Here is a 12245-nt window from a genome sequence, read left to right as displayed (position 1 = left end):
GCAAATATATACCATATGTGCATGTACCGTCATTATAACCAAATCTACCTGCTTACGACTTCAGAGAAACAATTAGCAAATTTCTTCACTAGAATCTGATTGACACATCCATCCTGAAGGAGCGTCATTAGTTCGGTTGTAAGTACAAGCTGGACCGTAAATGCTGGTTCAAGAGCAAACAGCTGATGGGAAGGAGGAGAATGTCTGCAGAGTGTCTTTAAAAAAAGTATGTGTATCAAATACACGGCTTCATTCATTCATTCACTCAAGTAATATGTCCTGATCACCTACTCTAAAATGCAGCTTTCAGAGAACACGTGTGATAACCTGAGAAGCGCAAAGCAATTAACCAACAAGTAAAAACAGAGTCTTGATAAACGAATTTCCTTTGACGGCTTTGTGCTAGCCAGCAGTGTGTGTGCACAGGTGTGCGTGTGTGTGTGTACACAAAGAGCTTAGCAGAAATTCTCTAAGATTAGCAGAAAACACATCCAAGAAAATGTCACTAGTCTTGACATTCATCAGAATTTCAAACATTACATCAACCAGTAGTAGAAAAAGGCAAGCCACTGACTAGGAAAACATTTATATTTCAATTTCAGAGAAACACTGAAGGTGGGTTGTGAGTCGGGCTCACAGATCCTCTCTCCGGGGCTCAGTTCATTGGTCTGTAAGAGGAAGGTACCTGAGGAGCTACCCTGTAAACACCCTTCATATCTCTTGTTCTGTGAATGCCCACGTTCACATGCAAAGTTGCCTTCATCAATTACACTCATCCCCACACGTGCCCGTATCAAGGCTCACAGGTTTTTCTCTGTGTGTGGTGGTTTTGCATTCCCCCGAGGTCGCTGCTGGAAAGAGACAGTTGCGTTCCCTCTGCCACGTCACTGCAGGTAGTTCTCATTGTCTGGATGGATACTCACCCTTCCTCCTAAGGTGGGTAAGCAATGCCAGACAGGGTACTGTTCATATCCTGAGCAGATCCTTACAGCAACTCTGGGAAGTAGGCAGGCAGCATGAGGAAACTGAGGCACAGAGGGGCAAGTTCTTGTGAGCAAAGCAACCTAGAACCCAGGCCTTCCAGCATAGGCAAGCATTTTATACTATTTATTTATTTATTTATTTGTCTATCGATCTATTTATTTTTTTAGACCGAGTCTTTCTCTGTCACCCAGGCTGGAATGCAGTGCCGCGATCTCGGCTCAGTGCAACCTCCGCCTTCTGGGTTCAAGTGATTCTCCTGCGTCAGCCTCCTGAGTAGCTGAGATTACAGGCTTGCACCACCCTGCCCCAGCTAATTTTTGTATTTTTAGTAGAGACGGGGTTTCATCACATTGGCCAGACTGGTCTTGAACTCCTGACCTCAAGTGATCCACTGGCTAGGCCTCCCAAAGTGCTGGGATTACAGGCGTGAGCTACCACTCTGGGCCAAGCACAGCCAAGCATTTTAAAGTCAAAGATCACCTGAGGTTAGGAGTTCAAGACCAGCCTGGCCAACATGGTGAAACCCCATCTCTATTAAAAATACAAAAATTAGCCAGGCATAGTTGCGGGCGCCTGTAATCCCAGCTACTAGAGAGGCTGAGGCAGGAGAATTACTTGAACCTTGGAGGTGGAGTTTCAGCGAGTCGAGATCGTGCCACCGCACTCCAACATGGGCTACAGAGCGAGACTCTGTCTCAAGGTAAAAAAAAAAAGTCAAATGCGATCCATTTAAATTCAAGTTATTTATGGAGCACTGTCACCATTTATAATTGGCAAAAAGTGCCCGTGGGGAGCAGGAGATTGGCTGGGAAGCGTAGACCTTCTCTCCCTGAAGGTTCTCTATAGAGAAATGGGGATTCTCATGGAAAGCAATATGGGCTACAGAATCTAATGCAGGTGGCTGTGACGGCTGAGGCGGGAGGACTGCTTGAGGCCAGGAGATTGAGACCAGGCTGGGTGACATAACAAGACCCCCGCCTCTACAAAAAAAATATATAAAATGAGTTGGGTGTGGTGGCACGCGACTCAGGAAGCTGAGGCTGGAGGATCACTTGAACCGAGGACTTTAAGGCCGCAGTGAGCCATGATCATGGCACTGCACTCCTGGGTGACAGAGTGAGGCCTTGTCTCTTTTTTTTTTTTTTTTGAGACGGAGTCTCGCTCGTCATCCAGGCTGGAGTGCGGTGGCGCGATCTCGGCTCACTGCAAGCTCCACCTCCCGGGTTCACGCTGGGTTCACGCCATTCTCCTGCCTCAGCCTCCAAAGTAGCTGAGACTACAGGCGCCCGCCACCACGCCCAGCTAATTTTCTGCACTTTTTAGTAGAGACCAGGTTTCACCGTGTTAACCAGGATGGTCTCGATCTCCTGACCTTGTGATCCACCCGCCTCAGCCTCCCAAAGTGCTGGGATTACAGGCGTGAGCCACCGCGCCTGGCTAAGGCCTTGTCTCTTAAAAAAAGAAAAAAAAGGCCGGGCGCGGTGGCTCATGCCTGTAATCCCAGCACTTTGGGAGGCTGAGATGGGTGGATCATGAGGTCAGGAGATGGAGACCATCCTGGCTAACACGGTGAAACTCCGTCTCTACTAAAAAATATAAAAAAATTAGCCGGGCATGGCGGCGGGCATGGCGGCGGGCGCCTGTAGTCTCAGCTACTCGAGATGCTGAGGCAGGAGAATGGCGTAAACCCGGGAGGCAGAGCTTGCAGTGAGCCCAGATGCGGCCACTGCACTCCAGTCTGGGCAACAGAGCGATACTCCATCTCAAAAAGAAAAAAGAAAAAAATAAATGCATGTCTTCATTCATTCATTCATTCATTCACTCAACTAATATGTCTTGATTACCTACTCTAAAATGCTAGGCACCACTGTCACACAGGCAGCTGGTATGATACAGTCTTTGCTGTCAAATTGTTTACCCTGCAAGGGGAGGGACTAGAAAAGAGGCAGGAAATCTACAGTAGAATAAGTGTAACCCAGGGTGCTGGGGCCTGGGAGGTAGGAGGTAGCCCAGTTTGGCTGGAACTTTGAATGCAAGAGGGAAGGGAGTGCTGAGAGAGAAGGCAGCAGAGACGTGAAGTGCAGATGGTGAGAGACCTAAGGAGACCTGCACCAAGGTTCCAGCCTGCACGCTGCAGTAGGCAGCAGAATCGCCCCCAAGGCTATGACAACACCAGCTCCTGGGCCCCGTCCCCAGAATTTTCGGGTCAGATCTCCGGTGGGGCCTGAGAGTTTGCTTTTGTTTCCTCTTTCTTTTCTTTCTTTCTTTTTTTCCCTCCTTCGCTCCCTCCTTCCCTCCTTCCTTCCCTACCTCCTTCCCTCTCTCCCTCCCTCCCTTTCTTCCTTCCTTCCTTCCTCTCTTCCCTCCCTCCCTCCTTCCTTTCTTCCTTTCCTTTCTTTCCTTTCCTTTCTTTCTCTTCCTTCCTTTCTTCCTTCCTCTCTTCCCTCCCTCCCTCCTTCCTTTCTTCCTTTCCTTTCCTTTTTTCCTTCCTTCTTTCCTTTTTTCCTTTCCTCCGTTCCTCCCTTGCTTCCTCCCTCCCTCCCTTCCTTCTTTCCTTCCTTCCTTTTCTTCCTTCTTTTTTAAGAGATGGGGTCTTGCTCTGTTGCCCAGGCTGGAGTGCAGTGGTGTGATTACAGCTCACTGCAGCCTCAACCTCCTGGGCTGAAGTGCTCCTCCTGCCTCAGCCTCCTTAGTTGCTGGGACTAAAGGCAAATGCCACCATGCTCCACTCAATTTTCTGTGTTTTTTTTGTAGAGATAGAGTCTTGCTATGTTGTCTGGGCTTGTCTTGGACTCCTGGCCTCAAGGGATCCTCCCACCTTGGCCTCCCAGAGTGCTGGGATTACAGGCATGAGCCTCGGCCCCCAGCCCTAATTTTGCATTTCCAGCTGATTTCTAGGTGATGCTGATGCTGCTGGTTTGAGGAAATGGGACTTGATCCAGAAGATGTCAGGGAGCCACTGGAAGACTCGCCTGGGGGTAGGAGAAGTGATACGTTTCGACTGCCTACAGCAGTTCCAGAGGGGACTATCTAAGAAGCTATGTCTTGGACTAGACCAAATGAAAAGCCCCAGCTAGTCTCGGGCTGAGATGGCCAGGAGTTGGATATAGCGACTTGTGGTACTGAGCCTAGAGGACTTGAAGAAAGGGGACACAGAGGGTGGGAGGCAGGGCCCAGCACACTCCCTATACCACCTTCCTAGGATACCCACAGCCTCTGGCCCAGGCAGCAAGATCCCAGAGGCTGAGCCTAGGGCAGTCCCACTCCTGGGCCCCATGGCTGTGCTGGATCACCCTTTTAGGCAATTACTCCAAGAGTGGCTGTGAAAAGAGCACTTGACTCCCAGACTTCTTTGTTTAATCTTCTGAATAAGTCACATTTGAATGGCGCACTTATTAACAGTGACATAATAAAGGCTGTCCTAGTTAGATACTAGCTTAATCAAAAATGGCTCCGAGGACTCCACTCCTCCTGCTAATGTGGAACAAAGTAAAGATGGTTTGATCCCAGAGCTTCCCCATGTGGCTCTAAGCAGTTGCATTTGGCTTTGGGTGTTTCAGGGGAAGGTTTTGTTTTTGGTTTTTGTTTGTTTGTTTGTTTTGGGTTTTTTTCAGACTGAGTCTCGCTCTGTCACCCAGGCTGGAGTGCAATGGCGCAATCTCGGGTCACTGCAACCTCTGCCTCCTGGGTTCAAGCGATTCTCCTGCCTCAGCCTTATGAGTAGTTGGGATTACAGGCACCCACCACCACACCTGACTAATTTTTGTATTTTTAGTAGAGACGGGGTTTTGCCATGTTGGTCAGGCTGGTCTCAAACTCCTGACCTCAGGTGATCCACCCACCTCGGCCTCCCAAAGGGCTGGGATTACAGGCATGAGCCACTGCGCCCGGCCTCAGGGGAAGGTTTTTAAAGCCACTCAGGAAGCACTTGGGTGAACCTGAGGGCTGGGATGTTAAGGCAGCAATGTCTGCCTTCTGTGGTCCTGTGGCCCCCCACCCTCCCCATCTGTCTACCCCAGCATCTTTAACACCCTTGTGATGCCTGTCATGCGCGTCCGTGTGAAGAGACCACCAAACAGGCTTTGTGTGAGCAACATGGCTGTTTATTTCACCTCGGTGCAGGCGGGCTGAATCCGAAAAGAGAGTCCGCGATGGGAGATAAGGGTGGGGCCGTTTTATAGGATTTGGGTAGGTAAAGGAAAATTACAGTCAAAGGGGGGTTGTTCTCTGGTGGGCGGAGTGGGGGTCACAAGGTGCTCAGTGGGGGAGTTTTTGAGCCAGGATGAGCCAGGAAAAGGAATTTCACAAGATAATGTCATCGCTTAAGGCAAGGACTGGCCATTTTCACTTCTTTTGTGGTGGAATGTCATCAGTTAAGGCGAGGCAGGGCATTTGCACTTCTTTTGTGATTCTTCAGTTACTTCAGGCCATCTGGGCTTATACGTGCAAGTCCCAGGGGATGCGATGGCTTGGCTTGGGCCCTGAGGCCTGACAATGCCCTCACCTCCAGACTTAGTCTGGGGCAGACTGCTATAAACTTGACCTTCCTTACCTTTCTGTCTGGAGCCTTTATTCCTCTGTAGTCCCTCCCTCAAGCTTCTGCCCAGTAGGACCGTGATAGACCAGCAGGAATGCCTGGATGGCATCATTTCAGGACAACATGGTCAGAACTTTCCCTTTCCTTTCCCTTCCCTTTCCCCTTTCCCCCTTCCGAGACAAGGTCTCGCTATGTCGCCCAAACTGGGGTCCAGTGGCGCAATCATAGCTCGCTGCAGCCTTGACCTCCTGGGCTCAAGAAATCCTCCCATCTAGGCCTCTCAGGTAGTTGGGATTACAGGCATGCATCACCACGCCCAGCTAATTTTTTAAAAAAGTTTTTTGTAGAAATAGCGGTCTCCCTATGCTGCCCAGGCTGGTCTGGAACTCCTGACCTGAAGCAGTTCTCTCGCCTCTGCCTCCCAAAGTGCTGAGGCCACAGGTGTGAGCCCCTGTGCTTTAGCCTGTGGTTAAAATTTAATGAGGGCTTTCACTCTGAAGGTGACCACTTCCTGACTCCCTGCCCAGGCAGGAGGCAGACATCCAGTCTCCTTTCCCGCTGGGAGCTTAGTGGCACTCCCAGCACAGTGTGGTACCTTTGTTAGGAAATGGCTGGGTTTCATCTTTCCCAGCTCCACCTGCGTGCGGAACTTTTCCAAGTGAAAGCTCCTGCCACAGAGCTGATTAGATTGACTTGATTTAGAACGGCAAACCGAATTAGGCTGCTCATGGCTCCCCCTGGCTCTGGGATGGACACTTGTTAAGTGGGCCCCGGTTGCTTTCCATCAGCTGCTTTTTAAGAAGTCAATCTGATGTTGCTTTCTGTTCAGCCACGTGTCCTGAATTAGAGAACACTTGGCATGGCTCTCCAGCTGCCAGGCTGTCCCTCTACTCACTCATCAAAGCTCCCCCTCTTCCCAGACCCACTCCTTCTGTGCAAGGAGTCCTGTCACCCAATGGGAATCCTTCTAAACTGCTTCCCAAAGTGCCGTGGGTGCAAACAGCAGCAGAATCAGAGCTCCTATAACCAGGCGGCTCCGGGCAGAAGGAATTGGTGTTCCACGGACATTGCTAGCTTAATTAATGGACTCTATGTTGTAATTTATTATCAAACAGCAATTAAACAGAGATAATATAGGCACTGAGGAGGGTAATTTCCTGTCTTGCAACATGTGTTTGTCAACAAGATGTAAACGGTTCCCGGCCACTTGGAGAGTCTTGCTTACTCGGAAATGTCTGTCGCCTCAGTTTTGGCTGGTTACTAATTAGAATTAGACAAACATCCGCTTCTTTTTGGAAGCCTGAGTTTTATTTAAAAATAGAATGTCAAGGCCGGGCGCATTGGCTCACGCCTGTAATCCCAGCACTTTGGGAGGCTGAGGCGGGTGGATCACTTCCGGTCAGCAGTTCGAGACCAGCCTGGCCAACATGGTGAAACCTCGTCTCTACTAAAAATACAAAAATGAGCTGGGCGTGGTGGCGGGCACCTGTAATCCCAGCTACTCCGGGAGGCTGAGGCAGGAGAATTGCTTGAACTCAGGAGGCGGAGGTTGCAGCGAGCCAAGACCATGCCACTGCACTTCAGCCTGGGCAACAGAGCGACACTCCGTCTCAAAAAAAAAAAAACAAAGTCAAGGATGCAGTAGCAGCCTTAGTGTTGGTTTAAACCCATTTGGAGTGGAAGTTCTTGCCTAAAGAGGCCCACAGACCCCCAGTTCTACCAGACTGTTGCCTTCCTGCGCCCAGGCCCCAAGCTGGAGCAACCACAATGAAACCAGGACACTTTGGCTGCCTTGCACAGATAGCGCCCTCCTCTGCCAGGCCCTTCTTGCTGCACCTCTCCAGACAGCTGGTCAACTTCTCCTGCCACAGCTTCTGATTTCTCCAGAAAGGCAAAGGTGCTATCAGGAAGAAAGAGGGGGCTGGCGGGGGGCAGCACTGTGGCATCTTTCTTAGCCCTTAACTCCCCCAGTGGCTCTGCATCTGCACTCTCGGGTCGCTGCAGCTGACCCGCGGCCCAGAGTTTGACAGTGCAGCAATCAATGGACTCTGGCCCCAGAGCCGTGTGTTCCAGCCCCTGCCTAGGGACAGCTCGAAACGCTCTGGCCAGGGCTGGGCTGAGATAAAGAACAAAAATGCTGGCAATAAGACCCATATCTGCTTTTGGTGACATATTTAATCCTTCCAACTACTCTGTCTGGTAAACAGTAACCTCCCATCCCCGTGACTTTTTTTTTATTTGAGATAGGGTCTTGTTCTGTCACCCAGGCTGGAGTACAGTGATGCAATCATAGCTCACTGCAGCCTCAAACTCCTGGGTTCAAGCAATCCTCCTGCTTCAGCTCCCAGAGTAACTGGGACTACTGGTATGAACCACCACGCCCAGCTAATTTTTCCATTTTTTTGTAGAGATGGGGGTCTCACTCTGTTGCCCAAGCTGGTCTCGAACTCCCGACCTCAAGCTATCCTTCCACCTTGGCCTCCCAGAGTGCTAGGATTATGGATGTGAGCCACCTTGCCTGGCTGGCACCACCTGCTTTTTTTTTTTTTTTTAAAATGAGAACATGGAGATTCAGACAGGGCAATGCCAGTTGTCAAACGAATGTCCCATATCTCTTGGTCTTGGGTGCTCTGCTCTGCATCCGGTGAATTCTGGAGAGCACCTCATATCTTTGAACCCTTCAGTGTTCTCCAGACCACAGCAAAACACAGTGGAAAGATTCATAGCAAGCAGAGAGGAATGGAACATGAAAGCCCAGGTGCAGAGGCTGGAATCACGAGGCACATTTCAGGAAAGAATCACACAGTTGGCAGAAGCAGGTGTTTCAGGACGGCCCAAAAGGGACAGAGTATGGAGATCCTCCAGTGTTGGGATCAAGGGCTGGGGCTTCCACTCAGCATCTCACATGTGGTCCACTGGCCCAGTGAACCCTCTGGGGGCTTATTGTAACTGCCTTTTCCAGAGTCCAACCCCAGACCTAGTGGAGGTGGGGTCTGGGATTCCACATGGTAACAAGCATTGGCGGATGCTTTTCTTTTTCAATCTACAACTATTTATCGAGCATCTATTTTGAGGGCCTGTTTGGGAGTTCTAGCAAGGCAGCGCAGATACTTGTATACCCTTGACCAAAGACCGGTCTTCTTCTATTGGGGATGGTCATCCTCTTCGACCATCAGGAGGGATGTGCGTGGAGGGGTGAGGGAGGAAAGGGACACCCGCCTAGCCAGCCAAATCAGCTGAATTAACCCTGGCGATCAACGGGGTGACAGATGTTGCAGCCAGATCACCCTCACATCCAACCGAGCATGTATTTTGGATAAGGCTATGTGTTAGGCCATGTAGGTGGTGATCATATGTTCCTTTCTGCCCAGGACAGGCCCTGTTTAGACCTAGTGTCCCAGCTTAATTTTTTTTTTTTTAAATTTATAACACTATCTTAGTTTTTATATAATTGAGTTTCTTGGGTTTTTTGTTTTTTTGTTTTTTCGTTTTTAAGGCAATATTTACTTTTTTTTTTTTTTTTTTTTTTGAGACAGAGTCTCACTCTGTCACCCAGGCTGCAGTGCAGTGGCACGATCTTGGCTCACTGCAACCTCTGCCTCCTGCGTTCAAGCGATTCTCCTGCCTCAGCCTCCTGAGTAGCTGGGATTACAGGCACCTGCCACCACACCTGGCTAATTTTTATATTTTTAGTAGAGATAGGGTTTTACCATGTTAGCCAGGCTGGTCTCGAACTCCTGACTGGAAGTGATCCGCCCACCTCGGCCCCCCAAAGTTCTGGATTACAGACGTGAGCCATCGTGCCCGGCCTGTTTATGCTTTATAATGTATAATTTTGCAGGTTTTGGAAGGCATATATGATCAAGTAATCACACCATAATCAAGATATAGAGCAATTCAATATTCCCCTGAACCTCTGTGTAGTTCACTCCTCCCTCTGCCCACATATACTTTTTTGAAAGATTTCTTTTGTTTAGAGACAGCATCTCACTACCTCACTTTGTCACCCAGGCTGGAGCACAGTGGTGCCATCAGAGCTCACTGTGGCCTTGAACTCCTGGGCTCAAGCAATCCTGCTGCCTTAGCCTCCTGAGTAGCTGGGACTATGGTCACATACCACCATGCGAGGCTAGTTTCTTTTTTAATTTTTGTAGAGATGGGGATCTCACTGTGTTGTCCACGCTGGTCCCAAACTCCTGGGCTCAAGTGATCCACCCATCGATGCCTCCCAAAGTGCTGGGATTATAGGTGTAAGCCAATGGACCCAGCTTTCCACATACTTTTATACAAATCACAGTCACTTTTGAGGACCGTAGTTGAGGGCGTGTTCATAGAAGTTGCCTGTGCACCTGCACATGTTCAAACCCAGCACGTTCCTGCAAATTCTGATGCAACTTTGTCCCCGAGTTGAGACTCACTGCCCCTCCACAGCCCATACCGTGGACAAGGTATGACTAGCAGGGTTTGCAAGAAATGGCCCTGGAGATTTCAGCAGGCACTCTTTGAAACAGCTATGGCTGTAATGAGATGTTCGTAAGGCGAGGTGTGCACTGTGGGAAGGAACTGAGGGTGGCAGTCCCCGTTGGAACGTGTGCAGCTCTGTTCCCAGGACCTTTCTGATTCAGTAGGCTCAGGAAAGGGTATTAGCGACCTCTCCTCTGTGTGTCCTCCCTGTCAATACATTTTCCTCCTCCTCTCCGTCCTTTTCCAAGAGACTCACATTTCTCCTCTCAGTTAATTCATCACCAAAATGACAGATGAGATTCTTTTATCCCATAATTAAATTCAATCTGATCTTGGACTCATTCTCTGATGGCTTCATCTTTTAAGTGATACATCATCCAAACACCTTGTCATTATGATGCATTGTGCCAATAAGGCACCCGTGCCCTGCTGGCGTGACGGGGCTCCAGCGAGCTATTAGCATGTAGGAGGCACCCCGGTCGTCGGTGGAAAACGCAGAAGTGAATGACACCCAGCAGCCTCTTGGCTTCCAGATGCTATCATGTAAGTGTCGGAGCTCAGGCAACGCAGCCTTTGAGAGCACATTGAAGTTTCGCCCAAGAAAAGATGACTTTGGTGCAGAAAACAGGCCTGAGATTCTGGGAATATGCCTCTCCCACTTGATAAGAAGCAAACTCAGTCATCCCTTTCCATCCACGAGAACCCAATACCTAGAAATCACCATGGGGGTCAAATCAGGGCATCTGTAGACCTTGTGGAAAACAGAGTTGCGGGACTGAAGGCAGATACTTTTTTTTAAAATTAATTAATTATATATTTCATGACAGGGTCTTGCTCTGTCACCCAGGCTGGAGTGCAGTGGTGCAGTCATAGCTCACTGCAACCTCAGTCTCCCAGACTACAGATGCACGCCACCATGCCTAGCTAATTTTTTTGTATTATTTGTACAGATGGGGTCTTGCTATGTTGCCCAGGCTGGTCTCGAACTCCTAGGCTCAAGAGATTCTCCCGCTTCAGCCTCCCCAAGTGCTGGGGGTATAGGAGTGAGCCACCACACCTGACCCAGATACTTTTGATGCTGAGAAAACCTGCTGCATACACAAATGGGAGATGAGACAGAAAATAGGAGAGGAAATGCTGATGGTATTCTGTGGATCTGAAATTCAACACCACAGAGGTTCTGAACCACTTATTTTCATTTTCCATTTTCAATCTCTTATGCCATATTTTTTAAAATCCCTCCTTTTGCATTCCAATGCAACACTTACAAATTCGTCCTACCTCACTGCATGCAGATAGTGAATATTAACAGCCTTTTTTGTTATTGTTGTTGCTCTTCTGACTCATCTTCTCTCAAAATATTCGAAATGTTTCTGATTTTATTACTTCGGGTTGTTAGTTCCCGCCTCCCGGGCCCTGCCTCCATCAGCCTGTGTGTACACCCCTGGCAGCCACCCTCTTTGCAGACCTCCATGCAATGCAGTTTTACATGCTTTCTGCTTGCTGAGATTTTCCCGAGGCTTTGGGGGACCCAAGCCTCTTTCTCTGCCATCTGCTTTGCCTCTCTTTTCTATTTCCAACCCCCAATTCCGTTTTTCTGATTATCGCTGAGAAGTGGCCCACGTACAGAAAACAGGAAGGCTTGAGTTCCTAAATATTTCCTGCTGATATATCACCTAAGTTTATGAAATATTCTAAATATTCTGTTGTGTCATTTCAATAATATTCACAACATCTTCATCAGGAGCAGATTCCGTCTCAAGAGACCACTGTCTTTGCTTATCCATTAAGAAACAACTCTGGTCGGGTGCGGTGGCTCATGCCTGCAATCCCAGCACTTTGGGAGGCGGAGGCGGGCAGACCAAGAGGTCAGGAGATCGAGACCACGGTGAAACCCCGTCTCTACTAAAAATACAAAAACTTGGCCGGGCGCGTTGGCGGGCGCCTGTAGTCCCAGCTATTCGGGAGGCTGAGGCAGGAGAATGGCGTGAACCTGGGAGGCGGAGGTTGCAGTGAGGAGCGATCGCATCACTGCACTCCAGCCTGGGTGACAGAGCAAGACTCTGTCTCAAAAAAAAAAAAAAAAGAAACAACTTTATATCTGGTCCTGTTTCATCATAAGATTGCAGCGATTCCAGCCCGTCAGTGTGCAGAAGTAAAGGCACATGTACAGGCACACCTGGTTTCATCGCGTTTCACTGTATGGGACTTTGTAGATACTGCATGTTTTCACACATTGAAAGGCTGTGGCAACGTGACA

At 49.2% G+C, this 12245-nt stretch overlaps 1 protein-coding gene across 1 annotated transcript in view; it reads left to right on the top strand.

Annotated features, from left to right (window-relative positions):
* The window catches only part of GALNT17 (polypeptide N-acetylgalactosaminyltransferase 17), a 596132-nt gene that overhangs the window by 559259 nt on the left and 24628 nt on the right, over window positions 1-12245 (top strand). The gene's annotated exons all lie outside the window — the stretch shown is intronic.

This window comes from Theropithecus gelada, chromosome 3 (genome assembly GCF_003255815.1).
Source record: "Theropithecus gelada isolate Dixy chromosome 3, Tgel_1.0, whole genome shotgun sequence".
Lineage (NCBI taxonomy): Eukaryota > Metazoa > Chordata > Mammalia > Primates > Cercopithecidae > Theropithecus > Theropithecus gelada.
This window is presented reverse-complemented; position numbering and strand designations above follow the sequence as displayed.